This window comes from Salmo salar, chromosome 15 (genome assembly GCF_965601325.2).
Source record: "Salmo salar chromosome 15, fSalSal1, whole genome shotgun sequence".
NCBI classification, from domain to species: domain Eukaryota; kingdom Metazoa; phylum Chordata; class Actinopteri; order Salmoniformes; family Salmonidae; genus Salmo; species Salmo salar.
In genome coordinates, this window is record NC_138305.1 from 19884592 (window position 1) to 19890591 (window position 6000).

Genomic DNA, 6000 nt, shown 5'->3' on the forward strand with positions numbered 1-6000 from the left:
CAGTAAGGCTCTGTTCCTCGACCCAATGGGGCAGTAAGGCTCTGTTCCTCGACCCAATGGGGCAGTAAGGCTCTGTTCCTCGACCCAATGATGCAGTAAGGCTCTGTTCCTCGACCCAATGGGGCAGTAAGGCTCTGTTCCTCAACCCAATGGGGCAGTAAGGCTCTGTTCCTCGACCCAATGATGCAGTAAGGCTCTGTTCCTCAACCCAATGGGGCAGTAAGGCTCTGTTCCTCAACCCAATGGGGCAGTAAGGCTCTGTTCCTCAACCCAATGGGGCAGTAAGGCTCTGTTCCTCGACCCAATGGGGCAGTAAGGCTCTGTTCCTCGACCCAATGGGGCAGTAAGGCTCTGTTCCTCGACCCAATGGGGCAGTAAGGCTCTGTTCCTCAACCCAATGGGGCAGTAAGGCTCTGTTCCTCGACCCAATGGGGCAGTAAGGCTCTGTTCCTCGACCCAATGGGGCAGTAAGGCTCTGTTCCTCAACCCAATGGGGCAGTAAGGCTCTGTTCCTCGACCCAATGGGGCGGTAAGGCTCTGTTCCTCGACCCAATGGGGCGGTAAGGCTCTGTTCCTCGACCCAATGAGGCAGTAAGGCTCTGTTCCTCGACCCAATGGGGCAGTAAGGCTCTGTTCCTCGACCCAATGGGGCAGTAAGGCTCTGTTCCTCGACCCAATGAGGCAGTAAGGCTCTGTTCCTCGACCCAATGGGGCAGTAAGGCTCTGTTCCTCGACCCAATGGGGCAGTAAGGCTCTGTTCCTCGACCCAATGGGGCAGTAAGGCTCTGTTCCTCAACCCAATGGGGCAGTAAGGCTCTGTTCCTCAACCCAATGGGGCAGTAAGGCTCTGATCCTCGACCCAATGGGGCAGTAAGGCTCTGTTCCTCGACCCAATGGGGCAGTAAGGCTCTGTTCCTCAACCCAATGGGGCAGTAAGGCTCTGTTCCTCAACCCAATGGGGCAGTAAGGCTCTGTTCCTCGACCCAATGAGGGAAAGCTCCAGAAAGATAAAAAGATGCCAGGGGGTGACAAGGTGAAAACAGATTTTTTTTTAAATCAATAAAGTCTTTGAAATGCTATACTGTTATTAATCTCTATATTGTAATCAATAAAGTATTTCAAAATGCTGTAGTTTTATGAACATATATGTTCAGATCATTCATTCCAAAATCAAATCTAGAATCGGCTTTCTATTTCTGTCTATCACAGTGCCATCCGTTTTGATACCAAAGCCCCATATACCACCCACCACTGCGACCTGTACGCTCTCGTTTGCTGGCCCTCGCTACATATTCGTCGGCAAACCCACTGGCTCCAGGTCATCTATAAGTCTTTGCTAGGTAAAGCTCCGCCTTATCTCAGCTCACTGGTCACCATAGCAGCACCCACCTGTAGCACACGCTCCAGCAGGTATATTTCACTGGTCATCCCTAAAGCCAACACCTCCTTTGGCCGCCTTTCCTTCCAGTTCTCTGCTGCCAGTGACTGGAACGAACTGCAAAAATCGCTGAAGCTGGAGACTTATATTTCCCTCACTAACTTTAAACATCAGCTATCTGAACAACTAACCGATCGCTGCAGCTGTACATAGTCCATCTGTAAATAGCCCACCCAATCTACCTACCTCATCCCCATATTGTTTTTATTTACTTTTCTGCTCTTTTGCACACCAGTATCACTACTTACACACCATCATCTGCTCATCATCATCTATCACTCCAGTGTCAATCTGCTAAATTGTAATTACTTCACTACTATGGCCTATTTATTGCCTTACCTCCTCACGCCATTTGCACAGAGTGTATATAGACTTTATTCTATTGTGTTATTGACTGTACGCTTCTTTATTCCATGTGTAACTCTGTGTTGTTGTTTGTGTCGCACTGCTTTGCTTTATCTTGGCCAGGTCGCAGTTGTAAATGAGAACTTGTTCAAAAACTAGCCTAACTGGTTAAATAAAGGAGAAATAAAATAAATAAATAAATTATAAATAATAAATAAAGAGAGAAGGGGTGTAATATCTCCAGATGGACGTGTGGTACCCTTCCTCCTCCATGCCAACAAGATGTTACTTCTCTTGGAGTCTTTGCCTTGAAAGTAAGTATGAGAGTATAGGTAATGTACAATTTACCTACTGAAAGTATACTGACTGAAAGACAAAACAGAACTGTCTAATTATATTATAGCTGTGTCGTTGTATCCCTGCGAATTAGAATCTTAAGTGTAACATTCTGTTGGGGATTCAAAACTTTGAAAGTTTCAAAAATTCTAATTCTTTTCCCCAGTTTGCTGAAGGAGGAGTCGATTGTCTTTTCAAATAGAAAGATGTAAACATCATGAGAGAAGAAATAGCAGTCACTCTCCTCCAAAACACTGGTATGTTCAATTTATAATTTTATATAATTGTAGATAAAAAAATAAAAATAAACATTTATATGGATCTTTCAAGGTTATCTTTGATCCAACTTCTGACTAGATGGCCACTAAAACACATGTATTTAAATAATTCTGCTACAAGAAACCTATACTATTCCATTGTTCCTTGTTTGCTCCAAAAAATACATGTAAAGATGTACAGACTACTTGACATTATGTTTTGCTAGATGACCGGAGCCAACTGTGCCACTTCAGTGGGGAGGTGGACAATAATGAGGAAGACTGGGTAATTGCTTGTTCACTTCTAAAAAGGCAAATTTTTACGAGTACGAATTTGTATAAGCAGTAATATTTCTAGAGGTAGTATCATCCGCTTTGTCTGATAAGCAAATAAATTGTAAATCAAGAAAATGTATTTAATGGTTTAAATATATAAAAATGTGCATGATTAATTTCAGATTGGTTGTGATCGCTGCCCACGATGGTTCCACCAGTCCTGTATGAAAACCATCCCATCATTGGAGGATTATGTTACAGGCAACGGAAAACTTTCCATAAAAAGTGGACTAAATGTTCAGTCGAGCTGTTGCAGCTTTCCAATATTTGTTATTTATTGTCATTTTATATCTTATTATGCAAAGATTGAAATTTGTATTTCTTATTTAATGTTTGTTAACAAACTTAACTTTCTGTGCTGTTTTTGTGTTATTGTGTGATATTATTTGTGTATTATCTTTATTTTCTTAAACATTACAAAATGTTTCTAAAATAAATGTTTGTGTCTTTATACTCTATGTGTCTTTATATAATTTTGCTTTCTGTGGCACACACACACACTACTGGTCAACATGAGCTACCAAAATAATTCAGAAGTATGCCAGGCCTTGCAGTCCCAAGATACAAGGGTTTCGCCAAAATCCTCCCCACACCTTCTAATTTCCTAGAGTCAAATACTTTCTGTAGAACAAACTTCACGTCAGGAAAGGAAACCGAAATGAATAATTGATGTACGTGTGTTATATTAAACATAGAGGAGGGAGTGAAATGCAGGCAAGCAATAAACATTTCAGAACAACTACTAGTCGAATAAGAAATGGGAGAGATGACGAATTTTGGCAAAGAGGTTTATTTATAGACCGATACACTTGAAACAAAAAGCCAAACCGTAAACTGCAGACATTACTACTGCCTCCCCCGCGATCAAACCGACATAAAAAAAATAAAATGAAACGCAGCCTAACGTGATCAGAAATCCCAACTAGCAAGCTAGTCGCAGCAATGAAGAACTGAGTACGTGCAGATGAATGCGAAGGGGGGGGAGCTTTTCGGCAAGGAGAAGTATACCAGTTAATACTATAGCGAATTGGTTAGGTTACTAATGTTAGCTAGCTAACGTTAGCTGTCTGACTTTATTAGCAAGCTAATTTTCACACCATAAACTCAATTATTTGATCAGATGAGTCGGCTAATGTTGCTCAACATTTCTCTGGCTAGCTAACGGAGAATTCGATCCAGCTAGCAAGCTACTTAAGAATGCTAACAGTACTTGTTCCACCACACTTTCTCCCTCACCTCATACTTTCCAAAATGTCAGTTGTTTTTCAGTTACAGCTCATGAAGAACGCTTCATCACCTTCTCACCTCCGTGTCCGTGGTCAGGCTTCTCGCCTAACGTTACTTCTTCATTATCGTTCAGGGGAACGCGCTGCTGTAACTGGCAAGCTGCCTTACCAGAGAGCGCGCTGATGCTGTAACTAGTAAACTGGTTGTCTCTTCTTTCTTCAGTCGCGTGCTGCGCTGCATTCTGTTGTTATGTAAATGACTGGCTGAGCCTTGGATACAGCCAGTATTTATCCAAACCATCCCCCCTCCAAACTTTTCTCTTCGGATCTACACAATCACATAGGTCACCTATTTTGGATTCAAAACGGCGAATTTCGCCGAAAAAGTGACTAGTTTGCATCCCTGCTATTTGCAGAACTGCATTTTTAAGGACACGGGTGCTGGAGGGTTGTGATGCACGCGGTGCAGTGGAGACGTCGGGGCTAGGCGCCAATGGGCCCAATCACTCAGTTCCCTACGGGACGCCCAATCACTCAGTTCCCTACGGGACGCCCAATCACTCAGTTCCCTACGTGACGCCCAATCACTCAGTTCCCTACGGGACGCCCAATCACTCAGTTCCCTACGGAACGCCCAATCACTTAGCTCCCTATGGGACTTGTTGGCTGCTTTTCCTTCACTCTGCCGTCTGACTCATCCCAAACCATCTCAATTGGGTTGAGGTCAGGTGATTGTGGAGGCCAGGCCATCTGATGCAGCACTCCATCCCTCTCCTTCTTGGTCAAATAGCCCTTACACAGCCTGGAGGTGTGTTTTCGGTCATTGTCCTGTTGAAAAACAAATGATAGTGGGACCAGATGGGATGGCGTATAAAATCAAAGTTTATTTGTCACGTGCGCCGAATACAGTGAAATGCTGAATACAGGCTCTAACCAATAGTGCGAAAAAAAGTGTGTGTGTGTAGGTAAGTAAAGAAATAAAACAACAGTAAAAAGACATTTGAAAATAAGAGTGGCAAGGCTACATACAGACACCGGTTAATCAGGCTTATTGAGGTAGTATGTACATGTAGATATGGTTAAAGTGACTATGCATATGATGAACAGAGAGTAGCAGTAGCGTAAAAAGAGGGGTTGGCAGGTGGTGGGACACAGTGCAGATAGCCCGGTTAGCCAATGTGCGGGGGCACTGGTGGGTCGGGCCAATTGAGGTAGTATGTACATGAATGTATAGTTAAAGTGACTCTGCATATAAGATAAACAGAGAGTAGCAGCAGCGTGAAAAGAGGGGTTTGGGGGGGGGGGGGGGGGGGGCACACAATGCAAATAGTCCGGGTAACCGGGTCTTGTGGCTTGGGGGTAAAAACTGTTGAGTGCCTTTTTGTCCTAGACTTGGCACTCCGGTACCGTTTGCCATGGGGTAGTAGAGAGAACAGTCTATGACTGGGGTGGCTGGGGTCTTTGACAATTTTCAGGGCCTTCCTCTGACACCGCCTGGTGTAGAGGTCCTGGATGGCAGGCAGCTTTGCCCCAGTGATGTACTGGGCCGTACGCACTACCCTCTAAAGTGCCTTGCAGTCGGAGGCTGAGCAATTGTCGTACCAGGTAGTGATGCAACTAGTCAGGATGCTCTCGATGTTGCAGCTGTAGAACCTTTTGAGGATCTCAGGACCCATGCCAAATCTTTTTAGTTTCCTGAGGGGGAAATAGGCTTTGTCGTGCCCTCTTCACGACTGTCTTGGACCATTCTAGTTTGTTGTTGATGTGGACACCAAGGAATTTGAAGATCTCAACCTGCTCCACTGCAGCCCCGTCGATGAGAATGGGGGCGTGCTCGGTGCTCCTTTTCCTGTAGTCCACAATCATCTGCTTAGTTTTGGTTACGTTGAGGGATAGGTTGTTATTCTGGCACCACTCGGCCAGGTCTCTGACCTCCTCCCTATAGGCTGTCTCGTCGTTATCTGTGATCAGAGCTACCACTGTTGTGTCATCAGCAAACGTAATGATGGTGTTGGAGTCGTGCCTGGCCATGCAGTTGTGGGTGAACAGGGAGTACAGGAGG